This window comes from Delphinus delphis, chromosome 7 (genome assembly GCF_949987515.2).
Source record: "Delphinus delphis chromosome 7, mDelDel1.2, whole genome shotgun sequence".
Classification (NCBI taxonomy): Eukaryota; Metazoa; Chordata; class Mammalia; order Artiodactyla; family Delphinidae; genus Delphinus; species Delphinus delphis.
This window is the reverse complement of record NC_082689.1, coordinates 94,825,211-94,840,561: the sequence shown is the minus strand read 5'-3', so window position 1 is coordinate 94,840,561 and position 15,351 is coordinate 94,825,211. Positions and strand designations below refer to the sequence as shown.

The following is a 15,351-nucleotide window of genomic DNA, read 5'->3' as shown; positions in this document are numbered from 1 at the left end:
AAAAAGTCGAATTTGAAAAGATACACGCACCCCAATGTTCATTGCAGCACTATTCACAATAGCCAAGACATGAAGCAACCTAAATGTCCATCGACAGATGAATGGATAAAGATGTGGTACATATATACAACAGAATATCACTCAGCCATAAAAAAGAATGAAATAATGTCATTTGTAGCAACATGGATGGACCTAGAGATTATCATACTAAGTCAAGTAAGTCAGACAAAGGCAAATATTATATCACTTCTATGTGGAATCTAAAAAATAGTACAAGGGGCTTCCCTGGTGGCGTAGTGGTTGAGAGTCCGCCTGCCGTTGCAGGGGACACGGGTTCGTGCCCCGGTCCGGGAAGATCCCACATGTCGCGGAGCGGCTGGGCCCGTGAGCCATGGCCGCTGAGCCTGCGCGTCCAGAGCCTGTGCTCCGCAACGGGAGAGGCCACGACAGTGAGAGGCCTCCGTACAGCAAAAAAAAAAAAAAAAAAATTAAAAAAACATAGTACAAATGAACTTATTTACGAAACAGACTCACAGACATAGGAAACAAACTTATGGTTACCAAAGGAGAGGGGTGAGAGATAAACTGGGCGTATGGGATTAACAGATACATACTACGATATATAAAATAAACAAAAAGGATTTACTGTATAGCATGGGAAACAATATTCAATATCCTGTAATAACCTAAAATGGAAAAGAATCAGAGAAAAAGGACTATAGATATATACATATATATGTATAACTGAATCATGCTGTACACCTGAAACTATTACAATATTTAAAATCAACTCTACTTCAGTTTAAAAAAAAAAAGTCATTTAGCGACCAAGGCTAAATAGGCGCTGCCTTCGTGAACCCCTGCCCTCCAGGATCACCCTGCGGTGGCGTTCATTCTAGCCCCCTGGAAGGGGGCACAGACGCAGGTCCCCTGGCCTCACCTTGCTGGGACACGTCATCCAGCTGTGCGTCTAGGGAGGAGAAGGGAACAGGCATTCAGTGAGTAGCGAGCATTGCCCACAGGCCCCCTTTCTCCTGCTTTTGTGGTTCACTTATCAGACTCTTGTTCACTCTTGCATTCTTTTATCCACCTGAACTTGTTTACTCCTCTTTGATGCCTGTTTGTGATTATGGTCAGGCGTTGCATTTTTATGCCCTGAGTAAGAAACAATGGGAAGAGAAGATTGGAAATTGCCTCAGAATTAATGGACATTGATTATACTGGCCGCTGTCAGCAGCCATGACTAGTGCTGACCGTGAGAGGAAATTGGCCATGTGCCATCGGCGCATTTGGATTTTTTTTTTTAAATCAAGGTATGTGTGAAGGGAGAGTACTGCTTAGTCTTTTAAAAGTAAAAAGTACTTAAGCAGAAGGAGACGGTTGGAGCAGGGGCAGCCTGTAACCCTTGTTGAAAGGGGGAGGTAACGTACTTGATAAAAAGCTGAAGTAACTCTAATAGTTTTGTAAGTGCACTTTCTTCCGGCAGCAGTGAATTAAAAGAAAGCAAACCAAAGCACCTTTATTTGTCCTCAATCCAGAGAGTCTGAATGTGAGGTGAGATTGTGGGAAGGACAGGGGTGTGTGTGTGTGTGTGTGTGTGTGTGTATGTAGGGGAGCTGGTCTTGGCAGGAGAGTTGCAGGTTTAGCATCTTTTTGGAGCCACATGTGGTATCATGTCAGTCAGGATAACTGGACTAGGCATTTTGACCAGAGGACCTACTACAGAAAACTGGGTTTGTAGGTGACGGAAGAGGTGACATTGATGTACCAAAGAGCATGTGACAACCCAGAGATTTGCAGCCACCAGAAGAAATCCACCCCGAGGACTGCAGGGAGCATGGGAGTTGCAAGTGTTACCAGAAACGGGAAGTAGAACCCTTTGGAAAGGGCTGCATCCCTGGAGGAGATGCTGGTGGGTGGATGGAAAGTGGATGAGAGACCCCGACCCCTTCCCTGCGCCTGTCCTCCCAGCTGCTGCTGCTGTCTCCCGCAGGCCAACCCTACCTGGAAGCCAGTTGGTGAGGGAATTGGGGAAATGTAGTTTCCTACCATACGTTGCAAAAAGGACAAAGCATCCAGAGAATGTATGTGAGAGCGGAACGGTAGACAGCTGGCCTGGGGAATGTAACCTTTTGGTGGAGAGAAAGAAAGATAAACAGGTTAAGTGGAAGGTTGCTTTAGGGAAGAAATTTCCTGAGTTTTGGTTTTTGATTTCTTTATTCTTTGCCGTACTCCCTTGCCTGTGGTTCTCTACCACCATCTAAGTTCTTTTTTCACAGTTTTGTTAAGCCTTTTACACCATGTGATATGTTATGGACATATTTGACTCCCCAATAATAACATCTGTGGAGTGCTTCCTGCACATGGGGAAGTTCTCAGTGCTTTATCTGTATCCATTCATTGAATCATCAGAGCTACTTTGTGAGTCTGGTACAGTTGATCCTCATTATTTGCAGATTCTGTATGTGCAAATTTGCCTCCTTGTTACAACTTATTTGTATAACGCTCAAATCAGTAGTTGTAGCACTGTGCGACCCTTTGTAGACACACACAGAGTGGAGGAAAATTTGAGATACTGATGTGCATGTTCCCAGCTCAGATAGGAGATGCTCTGCCTTCCTGTTTCAGGTCTCCTACTATAACAAGGTGTCCTCTTTGTGGTCTCATTAGTGCAACTCTTGGCATTTTTGAGCTTTTTTTTTTTTTTTGGTTGGTGAGTTTGTTGTTTAAAATGGCCCCTAAGGGTAGTACTGGAATTATATCTAGAGTTCCGAAGTGCTAGAAGGCTGTGCTGTGCCTTAGGGAGAAAACAGGTGTGTTAGATAAGCTTCTTCAAGCATGAGTTATAGTCCTGTTGGCTGTGAGTTCAATATTGATGAATCAACCGCATATATTAAATAAGGTGTCTTAAAACGGAAGGACATAAAACATGGTTATGTATTTTTAAAAATAATTTATTTCTGATTTTAAAAAGATTTTAATAGGTGACAGCAAATTTTTTATGTATGTATTTATTTATTTATTGGTCACGAGACACGTGGGATCTTCGTTCCCGACCAGGGATTGAACCCTTGCCCCCTGCAGTGGAAGCGCAGAGTCTTAACCACTGGACCGCCAGGGAAGTCCCCATGGTTACGTGTTGATCAGTGGACAAAAATGTTCTGACCAGAGGCTCACAGGAACCTAAGCCCGTATTCCCTTCCCCTAGGATCGCCGGTTTAATATTTGCCAAGTCAGTGTTCACAGAGATTTTTGTAAAGTATCACTACCGCAAATAATGGGCACCGACGGTGCCACTGTTATCCCCAGTTTGTAGGTGGAGACTGAAGCATGTAGAAGTCAAACAAGTTGCCCAGCGTCACCCAGTGGGATGAGAACCCAGGCAGTCTGGCTTCCCTGTCCTTCGCTCTTGTGCTCTACGCTTTCACGTTTCCTACTCTTTTCCACCTTCTGGATCTGCTGTTCATGCTGTTGGAACCTACCCTGGGGCTGTTTCCAGTGACAAAATTCCTATTGGTAAAGCCAGCAGTTACCTCTGGCTGAGACTGGTGATGTGTGTAATTCTAAAATAAAGGTAATAACATTTGACACCTGGATGAAAACCTTCACTTAGTTCCAATAGTTAGTTCTCAAGGCAGCTCTTAGAAGCACACATCAACCTCCATTTCATAAATAAAAGCTGGCATCTTGGGAGGTTGTGATTTGGTCAGAGCCCCAGGGTGAGAAAGTGGTAGAACAGAGACTCAGATCCAGGTTTCCTGTCCCCGAATCCCCGGCTCTTTTTTTTGCAATACCCAGGCTGCCTCTCCCAAGTCTGTCTGGGGACACTATGCTTACCTTGCTGCTTGTTCTGATTTGCCGCTCGCACGCTGCTTTGATCTGGAGGAACCACGGCAAGTTAGAATCGTGTGTAAAAGAAGTGATTCGGGGGTGGAGGCATGTCCGGAAATATTTTCTTTACAGTGGTCATTTATGCCCGTGTTTATAGAATATCTCTCTTGGGCTGGGATGGCCTTTTGGGAAAGATGTTCGTTTTGTTTCCGTTCATTAGGTAAATATTTGAAAATAAAGGAAAAATAATTTGAGAGGGCTGCCGGCATTTTTTTCAGTGGCACACCCTCTCTTTGTGTATTTAATTAAATGTGTGTTTGAATAAGAAATAGATGCATTTGCTAAGAATGAAAGGGGAGCTCTAAAAATAAACCACGTCTCCCTTCCTGGGGCAGCACTGGGCTTGATTTCCTGTGTTTCTTCCCAAGGTGTTCTAACCTCCACCCGAGGGCCTCTGAGCTGTTGGTGAAGGGCGACCTTTGTTACATCTTGGTGCAAGGGTATGGGAGTGTATGTCTGTGTATGCAGTGGAGAGAGCCCAGGCAGGCAGATTAACATCCTGTAACATACAGGACGGTCCCACAGCAAGGAATTAGCCCGCCCAAATAGCCAACGGTGCTGACGTTGAGAAACCCTGCTTTACCCTCACTGTAAACTGCAAGGGCTGTCTTAATGTGCGCAACACAAAAGCTTTTGTGTCTGAACTTGGACGTTTATTTTGTGTCTTCAGAAGCCTTCTGTCTGCAGGGTTCCTTTGACTGTGTGCAGCTGCCTCCCATGGGTGGAGCCATGGGAGCGGACCCCTGCAGGTGGGGCTGTCAGGCGGGGCAGCCTTTACAGAGGCTAAAACCTGTACAGCTGACTTCAGCCAGTCTGCGGTTTGATACCACCACGTGTGGGCAAATCCGAAAAAAGCCACTGATAAAATAGTTTCTGGGAAAAACTCTTTTGCTCCTCTAAATTCTGAATAGTTGCTGCTGTTAATAATTACATATACATATGTGTGAGTATATATTTATTTACACACATCAGATTAGCACACTTAAAAAAAAGTTCCCCTTAATAAGCGTCGTATTGTACATGGAAATTAATTTGGGCAACTCTGTTATACAGTTGGCCCTGATACACGTGGACCGAGTGATACACGTTGATTTGAGGGTTAAGTTCCTAGCAGTTCGGCCATGTTGGAGCTGCTTTAGGAGTACTTCATGCCTTTCGTCCTTATGGTACAACATGTTCTTATGTTTAAATACGGCTTTGAGATAAACAGTGATAGCGCAGTTGAAGATGAACAAATGGAAATTGAGTTTCTTCACTTCTGTCACTGTGTGACCATTTGGAGTTTTTATTTATTTACTTATTTATTTGGCTGCCTGGGGTCTTCGTTGCTGCACGCAGGCTTTCTCTAGTGGCGAGCAGGGGCTGCTCTTCGTTGCGGTGCGCGGGCTTCTCACTGCGGTGGCTTCTCTAGTTGCGGAGCATGGGCTCTAGGCATGCGGGCTCAGTAGTTGTGGCTCGCGGGCGCTAGAGCACGGCCTTCAGTAGTTGTGGTGCACGGGCTTAGCTCCGCGGCATGTGGGATCTTCCCGGAGCAGGACTCAATCCCGTGTCCCCTGCATTGGCAGGCGGATTCTTAACCACTGCGCCACCAGGGAAGTCCCTGGAGTTTTTAATATGTGCTTAAAATTTAAAACAGTGAGAGAGTGAGAACTCCTAGGTGTCATATTGCTGGGTAAGTGCATATTTTAGTTCATGGAAGAAATGTTTTGCTGCATTTTAGAAGTCACTTTAAAATTGACCTTCTTGGGCTTCCCTGGTGGCGCAGTAGTTGAGCCGATGCAGGGGACACAGGTTTGTGCCCTGGTCCGGGAAGATCCCACATGCCGTGGAGTGGCTAGGCCCGTGAGCCATGACCGCTGAGCCACGACCGCTGAGCCTGCGCATCCGGAGCCTGTGCTCCGCAATGGGAGAGGCCACAACAGTGAGAGGCCCGCGTACCGCAAAAAAAAAAAAAAAAAAAAAAATTGACCTTGTTTTTAAATGGCCATCATTAGAAAATCTACAAACAATAAATGCTGGAGAGGGTGTGGAGAAAAGGGAACCCTCTTGAACTGTTGGTGGGAATGTAAATTGATACAGCCACTATGGAGAACAGTATGGAGGTTCCTTAAAAAACTAAAAACACTATTAAGTATTACCATATGATCCAGCAATTCCACTACTGGGCATATAGCCTGAGAAAACCATAATTCAGAAAGAGTCAGGTACCACAATGTTCATTGCAGCACTATTTACAGTAGCCAGGACATGGAAGCAACCTAAGTGTCCATCGACAGATGAATGGATAAAGAAGATGTGGCACATATACACAATGCAATATTACTCAGCCATAAAAAGAAACAAAATTGAGTTATTTGTAGTGAGGTAGATGGACCTAGAATCTGTCAAACAGAGTGAAGTAATTCAGAAAAACAAATACCGTATGCTAACACATATATATGGAATCTCAAAAAACAAAGAAAAAAAAGGTTTTAATGAACCTAGGGGCAGGACAGGGATAAAGATGCAGACGTAGAGAATGGATTTGAGGACACAGGGAGGGTAAGCTGGGACGAAGTGAGAGAGTAGCGTTGACATATATACACTACCAAATGTCAAATAGATAGCTAGTGGGAAGCAGCTGCATAGCACAGCGAGATCAGCTCATGCTTTGTGACCCCCTAGAGGGGTGGGATAGGGAGGGTGGGAGGGAGACGCAAGAGGGAAGGGATATGGGGATATATGTATACATATAGCTGATTCACTTTGTTATACAGCAGAAACCAACACACCATTGTAAAGCAGCTATACTCCAATAAAGATGTTAAAAATATATATATAAATAAATAAATTCGACCTTCTTTTTAAATGGTTATTTTAAAACTAAATGATTCAAGAATAGAATGATGATTATTGCATGATTGTTGCTGGAGGTAGTTGTGTTGTATTGAGGAGGGGATGTTAAATAATGATTCACGCTGGGTGCTCCCCATGCTGCGCACATGACCGTTAGGATGGTTAGTATCTTTTTTTTATTGAAGCAGTGTTGGTTTGTAACAGTATGTAAGTTTCATGTATGCAACACTATATCTTCTATATGCCCTATAGGCTGCTCACAATCCAAAGTTTAGTTTCCATCCCTCACCAAACAGTTGGTCCCTTTCACCTGTTTTGCCCCACCCCTTCTCGTCTGGCAACCACTGCTGTGTTCTCTGTATCTACCTGTTTTTGTTGGTTGTTCATTTATTTTGTTTTCTTGTTTGTGTGTTTTTTTAGATTCCACATATGAGTGATATCATACAGTATTTATCTTTCTCTGTCTTATTTCACTTAGCATGAGACCTTCAAGGTCAATTCATATCGTTGCACATGGCAAGACTTCATCTTTTTATGGCCGAGTCATATTCCATTGTGTATATCTAGACACACCACATCTTCTTTAGGCATTCATTCATTGATGGGCACTTAGGTTGTTCCCATATCTTGGCAATTGTAAATACTGCCGCAATGAACAATATGGTTGAGATCTTTCAGAAAAATGAATGAAAGGGAATGAAAGCATGTCCAGTAAAGCCAATCAGGATTTCTGTTGATCTGATTTCGGTCCATGTGAAACCCATGTTCTTTCAAATGCCACATAGAATTGAAGTGCTGACCTATTAGGGTCTCCTTGAGAGTAGACAAAGAATTGTCCTCTACCCTAATAGTTTAAACTTTAACTGAATTCTACGAAAGAACAGTTACACGTGGTTCGTGTACAGCATGGTGAATTATCGCAGCCCTTTGTACCCAGATCAAGAAGTAAACGCTGCACAGTACCGGGCAGCTCCCCTGTGCCTCCTTCTAGTCAAGGTCTGCATTCACCCCCATCCCAAGTATAAGCACTGACCTGACTTCTCAGCAAGGTTAGTTTTGCCTGTTTTGGGATGTTAAGTGATGGAATTCATTATACACGGCATACAGTGAAGACTAATTTTTAACCCATCTCTCAGTTTTGATTCTGACTGGAAACATTTGAAATATTCCGAAATGTGGCAGTTAAACATCTTGGCAACTCGCAGTGGTCGTTGAAGAAAAATCCCCAGTCTATTTCATGTGTGGCTTCGCTAATAGAAACATGGGCCTTCAAGGCAGTAACATTTAACGTGCTTTTGCTTCTATAATAAAAAACGTAACCAACCTAATTATGATCTCACTTGTTGGGCTTTAGAATTTCATTTGGAAGGCAGTTAGTCGTGTAGAAATTAAATTGGAGTTTGTGTTTGTATCGAAGCAATCAAGTTCATTTGAAGCTAGAGTAGCTGATAGGCTTAAAGTGTGGTCAATAAACAGGATATATGACATAGGAGCTTCTAACTGGATTTGGGTTGGAAACCATAACACTGCAATGCAATCTCATTGCATCCGTTTATTATATACAGGGTACCATTTTCTGAGTAGTAAGTGTGTCTCGTCTATAGGGACAGAATGAATGGGATGAATTGTTGAATAGTTGAATTTTGGACTATGGGGATCTGAAATTGCCCTTCATGTTAGAGGGGAAATTCAGTCCTCAGTTTGAAGGCCTTTGGGAATGTTGAACTGTTAAATTAATAGAAAATATTATTTGGAAAAAATAGCTTTCCTTGCAGCCATTGTCCACGGTGAGAATATGTACACTCACTCCTTTCTGGATCTGTCAGAGGTTGGCTCCTTCACCACCAGCTTGGTGGCCAAGTTGGGAGGCTGGTGTGGCTCGTACCGAGGTGTGATGTGGCAGCAGGCCACACGGGACGTGAAGAGCATTTGTCACGCAGCTTCTGTTGGTCCCAGCGGAGATGAAAATGAGCAGTTCTAGCAGAATTACGAAGTCAGGACGGTTTGTCTCTGGGAAGCTGCTTTTTGCTCACTTGATTTTTGGGATTTGTGAAAAAACATTCTTCTTTTTCTCCCCCCACCCCCGCCGCCTTGGTAGTTTCTAACCATCTTCTCTAATTAAAACAGGGAAGAATCTTATATGCCTTATTTTTTTGAAACTTGCTTGTATCTAGTTACTAAATCTAAATCTGCCCGTCTTTTGCATTTTCTAGCCTCTGAGGCAGGAGAGGCAGTGCTTGAAAATAAAAGCCATTTCGGGGTATTATATATATCTGAGATGGGAATCAGATCGCTCCACTCCTGGGATTCAGGCTCTTCAAAATTACTCAACTACAGGGGAGCCCTAAGTCCTGCTATGGCGTCAAGGTCCCTGGTCACCTTGTCTTGCCGTCCAAGACTTATCTTGGCCCCCTGCCTCCCCTTCTGTTCCAGGTGTGCAGGGCAACAGTTCCCTTGACTGTCGCTGGTCACTGGTACCTCTGCTCCACGCACAGGCTCCCACCCCACGCTGGGGATGCCTTCCTCCACCATCTTCTTTTCGTCTTTCAGGACTCCTTCCAGGGTTTCCTTTTTCAGAGAAGGCTTTCTTGATCCCCCTGGATAGGACGTGATGGGTTTCTTCTGTGTTCTCCTGATTATCCTGTGTCTATTATGTACTCTTACTTTTGTACACTGGCATCCAGAACAGTGCCCTGCATGTAGTAGGTGCTCAGAAAACACTGGTTGAATCAGTGGGTAGATTCCACTTTTATGTTATAGTCTAATGATCCATTGACGTGTGTGTCTCCCCGCTACAGCTTGAGGGCCAGGATCATGTCTCTTCATCGTCACATACTCAGTCCCTGACAGAAGTACTCAAAAATGTTTGAATGGCAGGGAGGAAAGCCCGGTCTGGCGGGGAGAGCATTTTAGAGACACGGGAGAGTTTTTCTTGCACCTCAGTCGTTTGCATTGTCTTGAGTGTATGGGCAGAACCTCTTGTGGCTTTGTGATCAGGTGCAAGGGAATCCCAGAATGCTCTGGGGCAAGAACTATACCCTCAAACTCCCCCATCCCCCTGCCTTGTTTTTCTTTTTGATTGATTGATTGATTGGCTGCGTTGGGTCTTCGTTGCTGTGCACGGGCTTTCTCTAGTTGTGGCGAGCTGGGGCTACTCTTCGTTGAGGTGCGTGGGCTTCTCATCGCAGTGGCTTCTGTTGTTGGGGAGCACAGGCTCTAGGCGCACGGGCTTCAGTAGTTGTGGCATTCGGGCTCAGTAGTTGTGGCTCGCGGGCTCTAGAGCGCAGGCTCAGTAGTTGTGGCGCACGGGCTTAGTTGCTCTGCGGCATGTGGGATCTTCTTGGACCAGGACTCGAACCCGTGTCCCCTGCATTGGCAGGTGGATTCTTAACCACCGTGCCACCAGGGAAGTCCCCCTGCCTTGTTATTCAAATGGGAATGCCTCTGCATATGGGCAAGTGTTGGTGAAAGTGTTCATCTCTCAGAGAAAATGCCCGACGCTGATGTCCATTACCCTGCTGATTGCTAATGCAGGAAAACATCAGGAAAAAAGAAAAACTTAAAAAGCAGTGGCTTATGTAAAGGCAGCATTAATTATCATCCCTTTAGGGAAATAACTGTCATTTTTACATGATGACTGTACAGCCCAGTAAAGGCTCTATGTTTTGCACATCTTATTTCTACAGTAATTTTGGTGTAAGCGCTTACCTGGATTCAGGTACTCAGTCCCTAGAACCATATCCTAGTGGTGTTTTTTCAGTTCCCAGAAAAAGAGATTAAGTGATGGGATAGAGCTTTCCCAAATTTGAGTCTTTTTTCCCCCTAACCTGCTCAGATCTGTGGCAATCACTTGTTTTACCAGTAAGTGCCGTGGGTGGTGAAAAGAATAACCAAGGAAAAAACATTCCGTAGGAAAGCAGGGAGATGTGACTCTTAAATATTTTCTGCATTCTTCTGCGATGCAGAGGCCTCTGCCCACAACATGTCCCCTGTCCTGCCAGTCGGATTGTTCCTGGTTCAGAAGAAGGGCGTCCAAGGGATCCCCTGGTGTCCCAGAGCCCAAGACATTCGGAGTTCTGCTGCTTCACACATTCGGGGACCCCTGGATTCCAAACAGAGGCATGTTGCCTGAGGCCCGTGGCTTACAGGGTGTGGCTCCCTGCTGCCAACCTGGGGGAAAGAAAGTGAGAGAGAAGACTGATTCCTAAACACATTCCTAACCCTACTTCTCCCCAAACTGGAGAATTGAGCAGATCATCGTACATGGTCCAGGCAAAGCCCGTTATGATCTATGTATCTATGTATCTATATATCTATATATCTATCAGCATCACGCTGCATGCGGGATCTTAGTTCCCCAACTAGGGAATCAAACCCACGTCCCCTGCACTGGCAGTGTGGAGTCTTAACCACTGCACCACCAGGGATGTCCCAAATCCCGTTATGACTTTAGCTGGAATGTGTAGGCCTGCTTTGGAGAGATAGTTACTCTGAATGGAGCACCCTGCGCTGGCCTGAGGACGTGGGAGAGTTGCTCAGTCTCCTGGGCAGAAAGAACACAGGTGAGGACTGAGCAGCCCTAGGACAGCTGCTGCCATCAAGGAAGTTCACCTGGCGGGGAAGCTCTTGTCGGTAAAGGCTGCCCATCTCTGTTATGCTGTGACACAATGCCACCTGAGAGGGACCTTCTCTCTCTCTGGGCTAAGGCCGGTAGGCTCTGTCAGTCACCATGAGCTTGTCCTCGGTGTCACTACCCTTGTCCAGAGAAAGAGAAAAGTTGGCTTTGATCACCGTGAAAGTATTGAAGGCAGCCTTAGGGGTGAGATTTCAGGCAAGGGTGAGGGTATCCTCTCCCTCCCTCTACCCCACCCCCCCTTCAAGGAAGGAACCCCATGTCCCACTCAAGCCTGAATTCCACTAGGGGGGCTAAGTGCCCCCTCCGCCAGACCAGGGAGGGATGTTTGTGCCCAGACCTGAATGGTGGTGGAGTCAAGGTGGTATCCAGGATGAGGTGCCCGAGGCAGGAACACGCGTGGCCCAGTGTGAGGGCTGTGTGGGCGGGGGAGGGAGCAAGATGCTGAGTTTGGAGGGCAGGTAGTGCTGGAACATGGAGAACCTCGTTGCGCGGTGCGGAGTTAAGGGTTTTATTCTGATTGGGAGGGATGTGTGGAGAGTTTTGAGCAGGGACGTGACCTGATCTGATTTCTGTTTTACAAAGGTCATTTGTAGAGAACTACAGCTACATTTGTGGAGAACTGGCTGTAAGGAAGCGTAGAGGTCAGGTAGGAAAGACAGTTGTCCAGTGTAAGGTGATGGAGGCATAGACTCAGGGGAGGTGAGGGACATGGTGATAAGGGATTGGATACCTCAGTTCAGAATGATCTGGTGCGTCTCTCTCTTCATCTCCCACCCTTTTCCCATGTTGATTTCACTCCAGAAACACACATCTTCTTGTTCGTCCCCCAGATCTACACTCACTCTATTTTTAATATCCTTGACCATTTCCCTAAATTATGCATACGTACACGGGCAGTACACGCACACACTTGTCCCTCTTCTGGCTTTCTCTCCTGCTGCCATGTAAGTGCCCTGAGGGCAAGCAGAAACTTGCTCGGATTTATTGCCAAGTCCCAAGTGCCTGGCATGCTCAAAAGCGTTACTAAAAGAGGACGTGAAACGGAAGGACAGCCAGCTGATGACCTTATTACGTCGTTTATATTTGAAAAATCACCACCGTGACTGCTGAGGTTTTAATTGCAGTACTAAGAACACTGAGAACATCAACCTGTACTACTAATTTAATAAAAGTGAAGAAGTACCTATGTAGCACTTTTGAGTTTAAATAATTGGGGAAAAAGAAGGGAGAAGGAATTCGTGTCACCCGTGGAGCCGTTCTGCCTGCAGTAAGGGAGATGATAATGAAAAGGAACAACTCTGAATCTATTCATTTATTGCAGGGAAATTTATCACTTTCATTTACATCTAGAACCATCCAGCTGCTAATTTGTGTTTTTGTTGGAAAAGACTTTCAGGAAAATAGTTCATCTTCCCCAGTGCTGTAGTGTTCTCAAACTTAGCTTTCCTGAGCTACAGTCAAAACCGGATAAATCTATCGTCAGAAAGCATGCAGTCTTCCCCAGGGAACTCAGCATGTGGCCATTCTAAGGATGGAGAATGGGAGCCAGTGGGGATGGGGAAAGGGTAGTGACCTGTGGCCCTTGGAGGGGTTGGCGGCCAGCAGTCACGCCTTTTCCTCTGGACTTGTGGCTAAGGGGCGGCTTCAGAGACAGAGGAACGCGCTTTGAATCCTGGCACCTTGACCATGTGACCTTGCCACATGAGCTTGCCGTGTGACCTCAGGCAAATTCCTTAACCTCTCTGTGCCTCGGTGCTTTCATTTATAAAGGGAATAATAACAGTACTCACTCACCCTGTGAGGTTGCTTTGAGGAGTGAGTTAATACAGGTGGAAGATCTTAGAACCATGTCTGAGATAGCAATTATTCAAAACATTTTAGCTGTTACTAGTATTGAATGGGGGAAATTTTCTTTTTTGTGTGTGGTATTGAAATATAGTTTATTTACAATGTTGTGTCAGTTTCTGGTATGCAGCAAAGTGACTCAGTTATATATACATGTATACGTGTGTGTATATATACACACGTTTTTTCATGTTTTTTTATTATGATTTATTACAGGATATTGAATATAGTTCCCTGTACTACACAGTAGGACCTTGTTGCTTTATCTATTTTATAGGTAATAGGGTAGGTCTGCTAATCCCAAACTCCTAATTTATCCCCCCCCATCCCTTTTCCCCTTTGGTAAACATAAGTTTGTTGCCTATGTCTGTGAATCTGTTTCTGTTTTGTAAAAAAAAAAAAAAAAAAAAAAAAGTTCGTTTGTATCATATTTTAGATTCCACATACAAGGGATATCACATGCTATCTGTCTTTCTCTTTCTGGCTTAATTCACTTGGTATGATAATCTAGGTCCATCCATGCTGCTGCAAAGGGCAGTATTTGAACTGGGGGAAAATTTCTAGTCATTAACATTTGGCATGAATTTTAGCAGATAAAAGCTACGTTATATGGAGCTGAGTATTGAAGCCGTGTGTAGCACTTGAGTGAGCTGGGAATTTGTGTCGGGGGAGTTCTGACACCAGCTGGTGGACTGCAATGCAGTTCTGCTGCTAACCGCCTGGAGTTGGTGCAGATCACATAAGTTAAAGGGTCTGGTCCCAACAACATGGCCCCCACTTCAGATGCCAACTGCAAGTGGGGTCCCCAGGCCACTAACCCTTCTGACTGGCTACAAATCTGGGGGGCTCCCATGACTCCCTCAGGCTTGATAATTCTCTTGAATGACTCAGAACTCAGGAAAGTGCTATACTTATGATTATACTTGAATTTTAAAGGATATAGATCAGGCATCCAAATAGACATAGGTGAGGTCTGAGAGGATTCCAAATGCTGAGCTTCCATGCCCTCTCCCTGTGGGATTAGAGTGTGTCACCTTCCTGGCACATCATTGTATTCAACAGCCAGGAGGCGCCACTGAGCCTGGTGTCCAGAGATTTTATTGGGGTTTCATTATGTGGCGTGATTGATTGAATCGTTGGCCACGTGGATGGACTCAGTCTCCAGCCTCCTTCCTCTTCCCAGGATTGGGCTGCCTCAAAGCCCCACCCCTCTAATCGCAGGGTTGGTCTTACTGGTGATCGGCCCCCAATCTGAGTCTTCTCATTTTACATAATCTCAGGTGTGACTCAAGGGGCTCATGAATAATAAAGACCCTTCTCTTACTCGGGAAGCTCCAAGGATTTATAGGCTGCCTTTCAGGAACCAGGGACAAAGACGAGTCAGATTCTTTATTGTACAAGGAGGGGATTATATTTGAGTTAGCGAAATACAAGATGGTGGCCTGGGAAGTGAGCCGAGCCCTCGTCTTCGTGTGGCCCCTCTAATCCTCTGTCTGTCAGGTTGGGTTTATGGTTAGGCAGTAGCGTGTGATTAGCCTTGATAGCTCTAGCTTTCCTTTCTTTAGAATAGCTTTATATGGTCTCATGGTGATTAAGCTGTCTTTGGGGATCTTATAGTGACCTTCTATTAAATAAGTCACAAAGACAGCATTTCTGAATTTGAGTCTTTTTAAAACTGTTCTGTGATGCTCTGAATACAGTGAGTCACTGAGTGGTCAGAAGCTGTCTTTCTGGCTCCCAGAGGTACCCTTCTCAACAAGTGTATCCCAAATCTGGCTTTTGGCTGGGCAGTCTTTCTGTTTCTGATGTTCTTGGCCCCTGAAAACCTGAGTTCTGCTGATGCACAGGCTCGTGTGAAGACCTTTCCCGTGGCTGTGTTTGCTGTGCTCGGTAGTCATTAGGAAATGCTCACCTGGTTTCCCCATTCGTTCTTTGATTCCTGTACAGGGGTGGTTTTTATAGTACATTCCTTGGAGTCTGTTTTTCCTTTGCCATTCAAACTGCTCACTTATGTGAACATCAGTACAAGTCCTTCCCTGCAATTAAAGATTGTTTCTAGAAGCATTTTCATCTCTTCTTGAGCATTTGTATCCCCTCTCAACGTCTGCTGGGTGGCATTACCCAGAAAGGCTTATGAGGATCTG

At 45.1% G+C, this 15,351-nt stretch overlaps 1 protein-coding gene across 2 annotated transcripts in view; it reads left to right on the top strand.

The window, feature by feature from the left end:
* MGAT5 (alpha-1,6-mannosylglycoprotein 6-beta-N-acetylglucosaminyltransferase) overlaps positions 1-15,351 on the top strand; it is a 357,666-nt gene that overhangs the window by 60,134 nt on the left and 282,181 nt on the right. The window lies entirely within an intron of this gene.